This window comes from Dufourea novaeangliae, unplaced genomic scaffold (genome assembly GCF_001272555.1).
Source record: "Dufourea novaeangliae isolate 0120121106 unplaced genomic scaffold, ASM127255v1 scaffold266, whole genome shotgun sequence".
NCBI lineage: Eukaryota > Metazoa > Arthropoda > Insecta > Hymenoptera > Halictidae > Dufourea > Dufourea novaeangliae.
The window spans coordinates 258,214-273,402 of NW_015374141.1; positions in this window are offsets into that span (position 1 = coordinate 258,214).

Consider the following 15,189-nt stretch of genomic DNA (forward strand, 5'->3'; position numbering starts at 1 on the left):
CCAATCCTCGGCCTTCGCAGCCGCTTGCCTTGACTCGTAACACGTTGTATAGTTTACTCGTAAAAGAATGACTCCTATAGTTAAATTTTTCTTTTGACTGAAAAATTATTTTTGTGATACAAAAATTAGAACACAATTTTTATTTTGTAATTTCTACATCAACGACTGCCAATTAAAAATCCGAAGAAACATAACTGTAGATCTCTTTGAAGGCTCCACTATAAAATATATTTCGTTGAAAACGAACAAAATGATGACATAAGCCCCTTCTAATTTCGCATGGACTATATCATATTCAAATTTTATCAAAATCCCGTCCAAATGTGTTATCATATTTTTGAGGATATTTTTAATTTCCACATATGTATCATAATACTTATATTAAGTTTTAATTGCATATCGACAAATTCAATACCCTGTCACCAACAGTGATCAAATTATAAGAATCACAGTTCAACAAATATTTTTTTTGTTTGTATAGAAGTATCATCACAATATTAAAATTTTTACACTGAATAACTTTTAATTGACAATTGGCCACTAAAAATACACAGAATATTATAGCTTATGTAAATATACAAAAATATAGTTGAAATCGTATTCTTTGTCGAATTACGCAGGTGACTTTAGAGAGATAAATTATTAAAATTTGATCATCCGTGATAACAATTGTTCTGAAGTAAAATTTAAACTGGCATGAAATGTGTTAAATATTCCAATCGTCCATTGTGTATAAGAACAAAAAAGCGTTACATAAAAAGATATAGTTACGAAATACTTTGTGCGAAACACTTTATAGTTATTACGAAACATAATAAGGTGTGATTAGAGTTTAATGTGTTTGAAGATGGTTGGTTGGGTTCACGCACCCGTTCAGAACGTAGCTTACGAACTCGATACAACCTAATTATCGCTCGTTGAGCGCGAAATCGCGTCTAACCTATTATTTTCAACCGATAATACGAGACTAACGTGATTATGTATCCATTCCGCTTTTGATGCGGTTTTCATCTGGTCCGCTTGCTGGGTCCTTTGTCCTTACATTGTTTCCTCGCTCATCGTAAATCATCGTTGAGACGAGACAAGGAATTTCCGGTGGCGGTACGCGTCTAGTAATACTAGTGTTGCATTTCACTTGTGCCGCGTGCTTACACATTAATCGATCCTTTGGTTCCAAGTAATTGAAACTTATAATTACAAATAGTATGCATAATCAAAGTTGTGCTAATTATTTAAAATGAATTTACATATAATTATAATATACAGAGTAGTCCACTTACCGATAATCATAATTATTGGCTTGTTTCTTATACTTTTTAAACATGGAGCAGCGAAAATACAAATTCATTAGCTGAATATTCAGAATAAATTATTGCATAAATTTATAACTACATTATTAGTATCTTGAAGGTAAAATGCACTATACAGGGTATTTCACCTAACTTGACCACCTTAAATATATCGCTTATTTTGTATGATAGAAAAAATATCATTGGAGAAAAATATTCTGTTCGAAGGCGCCAATACGGTGATGAGCCGAATTTTTTTCTCAAGGTCATTTTTTTCGAGATTTCAAGGTCATCGAACTTTTTTTAAATGGGACTACATATTTTCACTACAACACTCTTATAGCATATAAAAAAACAAATCCAACGTGGTGCAATATGTTGACCTTCACGTGACCTTTAGCGAACAAATCATGAAATGTTTGTCAGTAAGCTCAGTACGCGTTCGGGGACGGTAAATGAAGGAATTTCAATTTCATTGGAACAGTGTACCGTGTAATTGTCCCTTGTGCTTGTAAACAGACATTCGTATTCTCCTTTCATCGGCTGAAGTATGTTTACAAGCATTATTATCAAAGTAAATCTTAGGGTTAAGGTAAGCCACTTGATTTCTTTCTGTGGGGACACCTAAAAAGTAAAGTTTACAATGATGTTCCCACAACAGCAGAAAACATGCGACAAAGGGTTCTACATGAATGTAGATCAATTACTGCAGAGCAACTTAAAAATGTACAGCAAGAATTTATCTACCGCCTCCAAAAATGTATCCAGGTTCATGGTGCACATTTTGAACACCTTCTAAAATAAAGATTTAACTAAAAACTGTTCCAATGAAATTGAACTTCCTTCATTTACTGTCCCCGAACGCGTACTGAGCTTACTGACAAACATTTCATGATTTTTTCGCTAAAGGTCACGTGAAGGTCAACATATTGCACCTCGTTGGATTTGTTTTTTTATATGCTGTAAGAGTGTTGTAGTGAAAATATGTAGTCCCATTTAAAAAAAATTCGATGACCTTGAAATCTCGAAAAAAATGACCTTGAGAAAAAAATTCAGCCCATCACCGTATTGGCGCCTTCGAACAGAATATTTTTCTCCCCTGATATTTTTTCTATCATACAAAATAAGCGATATATTTAACGTGGTCAAGTTAGGTGAAATACCCTGTATACAGGGACCTCGCGATTATTGACTGATTGTTGATCCACGATTATTGTCACTGCATTATCCCCACCACTGGGGTGGGCGTAGGGGGGAGGCCGTGGAACCGGGCAAGTGCATACTTTGTTGCCCCGGTGCGCCGTGGCGACTTTTCATTCACGAGCCGACGACTTAACGTTGGGAGCCCACAAAAAGGTTACATTCCCGGCTGTTGGTGAGACAATACTAATGTAAAGATAAAACTTATGTACGTAGATGATGCTCTTTTTTATTTGAGTACAAAGCACTGATCGTAATTAATAAAAAAAAGTACCTGTTCTGAAAGCTGACACTTCAACACATCGTTCAAGAAAAATCATTACAATTCGGTTGAATTGTTATGAATGATCTTATTTCGAAAATAAGTGATGGGAAAATGTACTTTCAAGCTGATATGCTTTCAAATTTTAGGAAAGATTTGCTATATGCATTGTAATGGTGCTGTAAACGAATGGTAGGTACTTTTCAATAGTAGCTGGACGTTCAGTTTACGTATAATAATATTAGTTGAATTCAAATTTTTCTCTTGCTGGTTTGTGTAATTTTTCTTTTTGAAACTTATTCTAGACTTTTCATTAAATGAAAAGTCTAATAAAGAACCGATTCTACACTATTCGACCACTCGGTTCGCACAATTAAACCGTCTGAATCGGTAAAGGAAATTTGTCGAATCGTAACTGTCTGCCTTCCGTACGAATCGTGACACTTGCTGATACTAATGAGTTATGCTTGAAGGGTGGTTCACAAGAGCGACTCGGTAATGACCGTTTATCTAACTCCTCAGACACAAGTTTCTACAAATTGACGTGAACGCGGAAAAAGGAAGTCTTGAAACCAGTGAGCGACAAGAGTGCAATAATAAGGAAAGGTATGCGCGTCTTTCAAATGTCGAGGCAATGAAGCCACTGCTTGCAATTATTTCTAGATTTTCGTTAAAGAGGGATTAAATATTTTACGTTTAAACGGTCTGTGTTTTAAGTATCTCATTGAAGACGTTTTAAAAACAGCTAACCCCATCTAATACGTTGTATTTCAGTTACGATAATTCGACTCTTTTGAATTTATCGTTAGACCCAGAATTATTGAACATTCGGAAGCTTGCACGTTTTTTTTTAATGACCGGTAGTTAACAGATCTCTAGAAGAACGGTGTACGGGTTCGGATCGATTTTATTATACGGAACAGAGAGGAAACTGCTTGTTTGGGTTCGGTAACACGGAATTTTACGGTGATTACCCTGGTCGAAAATATAGTGGGAAAGGAAACAAGGCTCGCCATTACGTCTTAATGAGACAGAATGGTCATAAATTTCTTGCTAACGAGTGTTCTGGTAAGAGAGGCTGCCTAGAAGGTAAACTATGCCTTCGACAAGTGGCTACATACCATTAACACGGCTAGAAGGCATTTGTGTCTATCAGTCTTGGGCGTTATTCAAATAAATATTCATTCGAATAACAGAAATCAGTATTGGGCAAAAGTAGTTTCGATGATCGAATAAGAAAATATAAATCGGATTTATTCGTTATTCACGAATTCACGAATAACGAATAACCTGATTAGTTGTTATTTGTTAGTTGTTATTCGTGGATAAAGAACAAATCAATATTATTCGTTACTTGAAATAAGCGTTTCGAGTGGGATCGAGGGCAGATGGCCTGGCGCTGTTTTGCCTTCAAAGGATTTATGATACTTATTGTTAGACTGCGTGCGGTCCTGGAAGGACGGGCGTGAGTCTAAACAGCCCTAATGTCGCGGGACGGCGACGGACCGGGTGGGCGGGTTGGTCCTTCAGTTATCGGCCGTCGTAGGTTTGTTATGAGAAACAGATGTGGGAACGTTACTTACAGATGGCAAACAGGCCGACGCACATTGGGCCCGACTGAAAAAGTACGCGACATTTTTTAATAACGCTTAAACCATTAAAGATATTGCAATGAAATTTCAACTGAATATTTAAACAAAATAATTCCTTCTCGATGGGTTATAACGTAGTATATTTGACATTTGTGTAACTGTTTTTACTAACTTTTTTAAATTGAACTGTTCCCAAACAATGTTATAAATTTTTTATTCTATAATGTATTTAATATTTTCGCTATTTAATTTAAATTGCAAGTAGATAAAATTTTTAATTTTTAAATTATGCAGAAAAATTCAGTTAACTTATTATATATAAGAAAATTAAGAATTTTTCTGGAGATGTCCAAGTATATGTGATTTCTCATGCATTCCATGGCATTTCAAACTAAACTTTGTGGCATTAATTAATTCATGTAGCGAAAAATTATCCACCAAAGAACGAGCTCTTGTTAAGCGTTCCCTACTGTTGCATTCTGCATATGGTTTTTTTCCTTTATATATTTGTACTACTGATGATAATACTGATGGTGATTTTATTAGTTTTAATCTTGCATTACTTGTTATTGGGATTTCGGTCAGAATTGAAGTTGGATAAATAAAGTCTTTCTGCAACCACGTTTCATTACGTTTTAGACATTTGTTTTCAATATATTGAGATTGAACCCATCTTTGTTTTAATTTGGAAGCAAATTTTTTTAAACTCCTTTTCAATATATTAAAATTTTTTATAGAAACATTAATGGTTTCACTTATTTTTTCACATAACAATAAGTAATTTCCCATACCTTTCGACGGATTTTTTAATAGAAGATATAAGTCTTTGTGCGTACGAAATTCTTCCATTTTTCATACATTGAGTGACAGTGAAATAGAAACGTAAGTTCCAACGTAGTCTTAACAGTCCCGTAGAAGGATCATGTCACGCGGCCGATAGACGCAACGCGTGAACGTGATAAAAGTAACGCGACGCAGATGATTTAAAACAGTAATATTAAGTAGGACGAAGAAGGGAATGATTCTTGCGTCATTATATAGAGGAAGGTTTATTGAAAAAATTCATACTTGTTAAAATACCGGACTTTGTAGGACTTGAAATATATATCGCTTGTCTGAAATAAACAATTTTCATAATTTCCTTCATTCCGTTCAATATTTAAAAAAAAATATATTAGGTGTCATAATTATCTATAAGTGATATAATTTCTCATCTAGAAAGAGTGCTTTTTGTTGTAGAAAAAAATTCAGGACAAAAAATTAAACATGGTCGTCAGACCATTTTGAGGAAAACAAATCAGCTTATTTGGTAAATATCTATATTATTAAAATGTTTAACTTCATGTGTTTGTTTCAACTAAACTATTTATTATATTTCATTAATTTTTTCATTTTCAAGGTTGGTGGACACTTAGAAATCAATATTTAGCAGGATTAATATTCTTTCATATTTTTACATGATTATCAAGATAAATGAAAAAACCCGTATAAATACTTTCTTTTGCATCTATATATCCGTATAAATGTAACAGTAAACATTTTAATCAGTTCCTTTCCTGTCACTGAAGCATTTCCAAGGACGAAGACAACTGTAACACTATGCAATTATCAAGTATCTCCCATCACCTTCATTTTCCACCGAAACCAATTTTTACTCTATTCAAAAGGCGTTCCAATTTACAATAACAAATAGTAGACTAGAATCAGTCTGACCGCTTGTCAGTACACACTACAAAAAAATTATAGTGTCACGTTTCGAATTTCGCGAGCGCAACTAGAATTTCCCGAAACGTTATCTTCAATCCACGAAATCGTTTCTGTCTAGGTAAGTACGTTGAAAGGAAGAGAGACACTTGGTCGCATTTTTCTCCGAGTCTTATCTAGAATCTTGGCACCGGCTATAGCAAAAGCAACAATCGAGGAAGATGAAGAAGAGAAGAGTAGAAACGAAAGCTTTGAAGACGAGGAGAGGTTAAAGGCGAAGGGGAATCCAAAAGAAATTACTCGCTTGAAAGATGACATGCAGGGGGGGGGGGAAGTCACGGTGCTATAGTGAATTGCGGCTTCTACAAAAATTACCCTCCACCTGGGGTTAAGTGGGATGCTGGCCGTTGTGAATTGGATTGAATGTATCTATCTTTCCGCGCGAGAACTATCCATGCGAACCGTCTCCTTCCTCAGGTCATTTAATACCGATTCCTTTGTTGCAATGAAACTACAATTTCGAGCGTCACCTATGTAGTTCTCACTGACGTAAAATGAGAAACATCTCGGTAAATGGACGTTCTGCGTTAACTGGACGACAGCCATCTTTGTAACCAGTACATCTTTCAATTTTTATTACAAGTTACTGTAAACATTTCGGCAGACTTGAAAATCAAAATTGGTACCTATTAATAGTTGTTGTTTCAGGGGTGTATTTTAGAGAGTAACGCAGTCTTAAATTGTGTTCCACACAGAATAACGTGTTGAATAAGTAATACATAAATATATACATAAGATTATACAATGATTAATTACACGAAGTTATATTGTAATTATGTTTAGTTAGAATGTGCTTTTACGTCGGTTATCAGCTAGCTAATTAGCCAATTTAAAATAGCGAGTAGCCAATTTTACACAGTAGAGGTTCTAAATTTTTCTAATGCATACGCAGAGATCATGTTAGTTGATTAATATACTCTTATGAACTAATAGAATGTCGTATAGTTGTACTATTTAGATTGCATATGGGTCACTTCAAGCCAAATTGAGCATTTTTTGGACTCGAAATCAGGGATTTTGTACAAAATGAAACCTGTTGTAGTCAACCTGAAAATAATGTTAATTAATCTTAATTTCTACGGATAGGTTGAAGTTTCAAGATTAGTTCCATACTGATGAGATGTCTTTAAATTAATTATTAAAAATGTTATGACCGCGAACATCGACCGAGCCGGATTGTTACTTTGTCCCCAACTTGGGATTAAACGTAAGAAGACTAAGGTAAGTTGTACCACAAGTAGATGAAGCAGACTTGTGTACAATGACAGACAATAAATAATTAAAACTAGGTTTAATTACAAAGAATCAACATAACATAGTGTTTTCTCTTTAATTCGTATAACATAACATTATTTCTTAATCAATAGATACTCAACATAACATAAATTATTTTCTTTGAATTAGCACAACATAATCAGAATCTTCTTAATGAGATCAATGATTCATGCAGATACTTGAGACAGTTAACTTATAATTTTCTTGTAAAAGTTTCCTTTTTATGCTTCTTCTCTTTTCTTCACATTTTCCTACGACTTTTTTTGTTTCCTCTTCAACTCTTCTCTTGACTGTTTTCTTTGCCTGCTATTCTAGTTCCAAAACATGTTTTCCGGTGTATCCGTTACAATTTACCCGAATATTATAATATTTTTAACGCCACAACATGATACATCCTAAAATCAAGCAATTATATGAAAAACGTTTAAAATATAATAAAGCGGCACCATATATTTGTTTACTGATTGACTCTGAAGATTATGACAAGTTATAATTGCTAATCAAGTGTACAATTTACGTATGAGACCAAAAAATTAATATCGAGAAATATTTACTCGCACGATGCCCAATTACCTCGTGTAAAACATCGTGTAATCCGTCAAGTGGGGGGGATGAGTTGCGACTGTCATGGTGGCAGGGTAACAGTGCTGGACAAACAATCATCCTGTTTTGTTGTCATACTGCTGTCTCTTTTATTTAGAAATTTATAAGCCCTGTTATAACCCACCCTTATTACTTTCTGTCCCGGTCTGCCCTAATATAAATCTTAATAACTAAGCGAATACTTTTTAAAGATGACACAATCGTCAATAAAGTATAAATTGCAGTTGCAGATATGACAATAATACCAGTTGTAATAGAAGACTATCTTCAAAACTCATTTTACTACCTGTATATCTTTTCTTTATTAAGGCACGCGTTTTAATCTATAATAGCTTTATATTAAATGTGATAATTGATTCCACTAATCAATTTCAAAGTATTGCAGTGAAATAATGCCCAGATCTACAAAGAAAAGGCATTCCTTGTCGCGTGGTTACACCTCCGCCACATGGTCTGATCCAGTATTGTAATCCGATTCACCAGTAATCCTCATGTCAAGCAAACAGCTCTTTCATGTCGAATCGAGCATATTCTGTCGATAAGATTTTCGAGGTCTGGGTAACCGTTGGAGAAGCCACGCCCTTCTCCTACGCTACTCATTACTCACGTTGGGAAGAGCAATAAGAAGAAGAAGGGAAACAACCGTTCTCCTTCCCCTCAGTTCCCAGTTACATCGCCTCTATGAATATTATCCAAGCCGCGGGTTTCTTCTCGTTATTCTTACCAATCAGGCATATACATCTATCGAAGACACAAGGTTTCGTGGTTGTGGTAGTATTAACTTAATTACTGTGAATAAAATACAACATTCAGTTTGGAAGGTCTATGTACTTTATTTATCATGTGAAGTATACTCTTGATATATTGCCTCGGCCAAGGCAGTTGTAGAACAGTAAAATTCGCGGAAGCGACAATAAATCGAGAGCCCTCTTCATTCTAAGTTCTGCCGTCGTAGCCTCTGTCCCAGCGCCTGCGCAAGACCTGCATCACGCTGGTGGGGATGGCGTACGTAACATGGTGGGAGAGCAAATTTTTGTGCGTGAAAGTAAGTGTAGTGGGGAAGTGCCTCGCGCGGTAATATATCGGGAGTCCACTGTAGTAGGTCTATGTAAAAATACCCATTGCTTTCAAATAGGTGGCATTAAAAGGCATAATATGTGTTTCCTTATTTAATATAAGTTTTCACAGTTGGTATTTATAACAATACACACTTCTGTTAATTTCACGCGCAGCAACCTATATTTGTTAGTGAAAACATACCATTCAGTGCACTTAAATATGGAGATTGGTACAATTCATATTCGACATGGTATGGAAATCGGAAAATCATCTTATGACATGACAACGCTACTAGTCCATAGGTCGCTATACTAACTCAAAAGGCTCTTAAGTTTGCGATGAGAGAAATTCTTGCACATGCAGTTTACTTTCCCGATCTGGCTCCATGAGATTATTGTTTATTTCGCTCATTACGTCACACCTTATCTGAAAAACATTTCACTGAAACACAACCTATGTCATTTCTTGCGCGATGACATCAGTTACCTAAAAGGTGGCGGAAAGTCGAAACGGCGGAAAATGTTTTGATGGTGGTGGAACAGTCTATAGTGTAAAATTCAAAAATCTCTTCCATGTTAACTTTCGAATGGTAAGGTGGGTTTTAAGGTTGTACTTGGTAAAGTGGGGTCGAATCCGACCCGAGATTTTTTTTGCTATTTACAAACAGGTACAAAAAGTTATTATGTTGAACTTGTATTTTTGTTTACTTATATAACAAGGAATAATAATTGAGTTATATAATATATAATAAAATAGGTATAAAGAGTTTACTAAATGATAAAAAATATTTCAAAATGAGAATAATAAAAGTCCACGGAATACAGCGATGGATTGAATATATTTTCTGTATAAGTTAGCTCGAGCTCGAGCCACCGTCACCATGTATACAATGTAATGATTAGCTGATTCCACATTACATTTGGATTTTCGTGGTTCCTATTACACTAACTAGAATAAAAATCTCGTGAATTATAAAACAAATTATATTTATTAGTCAATACTTCTGCAGCGTCTTGGCCCGGTCGTTCGCATGTAAACAAACATCGGTCGCTATGCGATTTACGCGAAGCTCCGTCACTGCGTGCGTGTCGCTCTCGAGACCGTGTGTCCCCACTCCTGCCTCTGTCACTGTGTGTATGTCGCTCTCGCGAACGCGTGACTCAGGGACCGTGCTCGGAGGGTTAAAACGGATGAGTCCATATAATTTCCTGTCCTTATGTAGTCTCACGTTACTGGCGCGCGAAACGTTAGAAGCATAACGCATCGGTACCGGCGTCTCGATCGAGAATGATCGACTAATTCGATCGCGAAATCCATGACCAGACTTCCGGTTCCTCTAATTTCACCACCGTGGAATCAACGAATTCCACGGAACGGACAATGCTCTTTCTTGCCCGTGATGCCCACCTGTCACGGTTCGAACTCCAAAAATTACAAGGGATCCCCAGTTACTTCCTACGACTTAAATCGACCTTTATCCGTCGATCTCCGCGTTCTATCTGCACGGAGCGCACATCCAACCCATCGCGGATCGAATTTATTGCGGACTACGAAGAACATGTCGCTTTTAATATCCCGTATCTGTTAAATCTGAACCGTCGGACGTCCCGCAAGGAGACACAGCTCTGCCCTTTCTTTACCGAATGAACTATGCTTTCCGGAGGAACTTTGTTTCCCGCGATAACATTCCGAAGTCAAAGGGTTCTCTGTCTCTTTATCCGTTTGCGATCGCCCTTTCCCCTCTCCGCGCCTTATCTCCTCACGATTCATGACTCGGATTGGGGAATATAAGTGAGTATCGCGTGAGTCTTTGATTTCATTACCTGCGGGGGGGGGGGGGGGAGCATCAAATAGAACGGAAGTTGTGGGAGTCACAGAAGTTGCTGAATATTTTCATTTTAGGTCGTGGGCAGGTTAAGTTAAATATGGAATTGGAAGCATTTATTCAATTACGTGAATGTTTAACACCTCTATTCTTACATTCCATATAATAGTAATACAAGGAAGATGTAATTGTACGATTATTAATTGGATATTGAGAGCTTATTAGTAATTGTAAGTGACACAAAAAGATCACGACATTAGAATATCTTTGGTAAACTCGTGTTTAAATGAAATATCGGATAATTTTAATTTATTTGTCAAATTTATTTCACATTATATGTATTTTGAATCCTTTTTAGTAAGTACTACTGTTACAGATGGATTTTAAGAACTGGATAAAAAATTTATGAAGTAGAATCACTACCTTCTTTTACCATTGGCTTATATAGTACAATTCCGTCAATATTCTTCTTTCATATGTCGTCTGATGCATGTTTTGCCATCGTATCCAAATTTGCTGAATTTATATTTATTCGTGAAAATTACTTTAGACCACTGTTTTCGTGGCAAACTTAACTGGTTTTTTACAAAAGCAATTCTGGCTCGCCGATTCTTTTCTGGCATTAATTGATTTCTTTCTTGCTACTCATCCTGTTAAACCAAATGCATTTAATCGACATCGAACAGCTGCTGACGAACTATTTCCGCATGAATGCCATTGCGGTTTGAAATCTATGTGCTTCAGATAGGCGCTATATTTTGCGCCCTATTCTAGTGCGTGTTTTTCGTGAACTCATTTCAATATATCGTATACCTTGACAAACAGAAATACTAAACAGATATTCCCATATCCTTAAAATCTCGCGATATGTTTTATCCAGCTTTTCAAAGCAATTTCAACTGTAGTATACTTCTAAAACACTATCGTTCATTCGAACTTCAGCAGATGCTAATAAAAGTTGTTTACAACGTTGATATTTCAACATATACAACTACTACCACAGCGTACGTAAGTACTTGTCTGCCCAGAAAGTTGTTATTCAACACAAAATATTCACACACTTGTTCAATTCTTAGAATACAAAAAACTTTGCTGTTAGTTCATAAAACAAGGCTCAAACTTTATTAAAATATTGTTTCGATACTTTTGCAAGCATCCTAGAAGAATATATGACATTAGGAAATTAAAATACATTTTGTAGATAAGTGTAATACACATATTTATTTCTTTCGATTCTGAAGTCAATTTCTTTTCAATTTTCCCTTCAACTAATTTCTTTTCCTGCTGTACCTAAGCAATGGTAAGCTGCCAACAAAAATGTAATACATAATTAAAGAAACGAGGGTTCTTGATATTATCGATTGAATAAATCGATATCAGAAATGATTCCTAAGGAAGTATAACTGTTCTTTGTACAGGGAAATATCTGGCTGGAAATGCTGGATATTATCGATCTCCGGGGTATCTCGTTCCCGCATCATTAATCCTAAATAAGGTTTATAAAATAAAGTAGGACGTGTCTGCTGAGATCGATAACCGGAGGGAATAGTAAAGGTTATTCTGGGCTTACCTGAAGAGATTCTCCGTTATGGTCGAAGGCAATACTTTATTGCCGTTGCTCGTTCCGATTGGTAGATTGCTTCCCTTTCTTTTCACAGAATCTCATTACAATTTATACCGATATCTTTGTACCACGGTTCAGACGAGCTCCCGCAAATCCGAATACCTTTGCCTCTCAAATTGAAGGTAGAATATTTATCGGCTCTTTTAGAATTTGATTCGTCTGAGGAATAGCGCGTCGATGATCGATAGCGGCCAGGGAATCGGAGAATGTAAAATAAGCATGTCGGCCGACATCAACCGTATTACTTTGGAAAATTTTCAAACAACTTTTGGTGTATTCGTAATCGGAAAAAGAGAACTAAAAATTGTAAAATTATATCACGTATTATTCAAAGAGGATTATCAAATATTATTTTCTTAGAAGTGTTATAGATTAAGACAGAGTTACAAGAAGGTATCTCATTATGAAAATTATTGCATTTCAAATGACATATGATAAATGAGTACACTACCTACAACAATTTCATTGCAAATTAATTAATACAACAAACATTAACATAGAAACTATTATGTTTATATATCGCGGTTTCACAAGCCATCGAGATACATATCGTCTTGAAGAACAATTTTCTTAAATTATAATTTATTTCTTTAAAGCGGTGTAGTAAAAACGATTAAAACTTGGCAGATATTTTCATCTATTTTACCCGTTAAGGTCGTGGCTTTCTATAAGAGTACGTGTAAAATCAGTGAACATTAAAAATATTATGGCTCAGTAACCGTTTAGTGGATTCTTGTAAAAACATTTACAGTACATCAGGAAGACTAAAAGAACAATCTTACAAATTGTTAGTGACTTCATACTATTTTGAAGACAGATTCAATACATCCTTAAAAAGCACGCAGCCACCGAAAAACTTAACACAAGTCACAAGACTACCCCAATGCTATGTCTCAGACTTGATTTATACTTTTCTCAGTAACTGTAGACTATACACAGACAAACCCCATTGGCTTTCATAGAAAATAATTAATGAAGATTCAAAAATTTTCGAGTCCGGATTCAGATACATATACATAATTTGAAATAGGTACTAAAGTAGGGTTGAATCGATAACGCTAATCTTGTATCGAATTGCATTTTCCTAACCTTGATACCCAATCATACCTAACAAAAGTTGTTTATACCTTAAGAGAAAATAAACTACAATACTATACTTCATATATTTATTTAAATATTTAATATAAATAATAAAACAAAATATGTATAAACTATAGATAATATAAGAAATATATGATATAGATAATAAATAAATATGTATGTAGGATATTAATTATCAGATCTTATTTGTATAAGTATACTTAGTTTCAGAGATATTCTGAAAATATTCAACTTGGGGAATAAGATCTGCGACGGAAGGCGGTCCCAAAAATATCTAGACAAACCTAACCAATCCACCTTTCTAAGTAACATTGCAAAAATAAACCCAGTAAAATATGGAATATACAGGGTGGGGTAATAATTATGTCCACTTTGAATATTGCCGTTATTTGTAATAATTTGAAAAAATGTTATATACAAAACTTACACGGTATAGAAGGGGGCATATTGTGACACAAACATTTTCTGCGTGGGTGGAGGCATAAAGGAGACTTCTAGGTCATCTCTATTTTTTTTAATGGAATGCTATGTTTTTTTATCGGGATGTGATAGCCGGCGTTGAGACGACTTCAGCGAGCTATCATTGAAGGTCATGCAGGGTCTGGTAGTAAAATAAACTTTCTTTCATTACAGGCCATGCTCGAAGTGGTGACCGTTTGTGCCAATGCAAAGTTGCCATCTTCGTATCGCTGCATCACGTGCATGTCTTATCGTTTCTGAACTTATTCTAGCACATTTACAAATATTTATTTTATACATTGTATAAACTAGAAAAACACTTTTGAAATTATGTGTTTTTTTATTTATGGACAAATTTAGCTTCGAACAGTCGTCCTTATACACACTTTTTAAGTCTGGTCACTTTAGAAACTATCATGTGCTTGTTGAAAAGATCAGATTTTAGCAGTGGTAATCTGATAGTTTGTTAATTTGTTTATAGAATACGTCAGTAAAAAATAATCAGTCTAGGTACCTACTTAATATCACCCGTTTGTACATCTGACTGGTACAATAAAACATTATTATTATTATTGTTAATAGACACCAACAAAAATTTTCTTCTATTACTTTCAAGGAAAAAATTGTTTTCTTTTACTTGTAAATTCTAATACAGCAGACAAAAATGTTCGATATGTTCTTCATTGTAGAACAAATTTTTTCACTTGTCGATATATGATTGATTATTGCAAAAATGGTCAATTCCATTAACGTTTTGGTAGTTGAAAATCATTTACTCCAAACATAAACGGTAAAGGCATGAATTGTACGCAAACGGGCGAATGGAATAGGAATAATGTGCCTCCTGCTCGCGAAGGCAACAGCCCTCTATTTCGGAGTTAGACGTTGCTCGTATTTCATTTAATACATTTCGCAATATACGAGCAGTTTTAATAATTTCTCGATTTTAGTAAACACAGCGGAAGAAGAAACAATCTATTCCTTGCTTGAAAATAAAATCGCGAACACCTGCACGTAAAACGGAACGCTGAATATGACGCGTTAACTGTTTAAACGCGAATTATTCTTATACGTTCCAATTTATTTTAATTCTTCTTTGGCATGATTAATAGACTAATAATTGTTCATTGTTACTT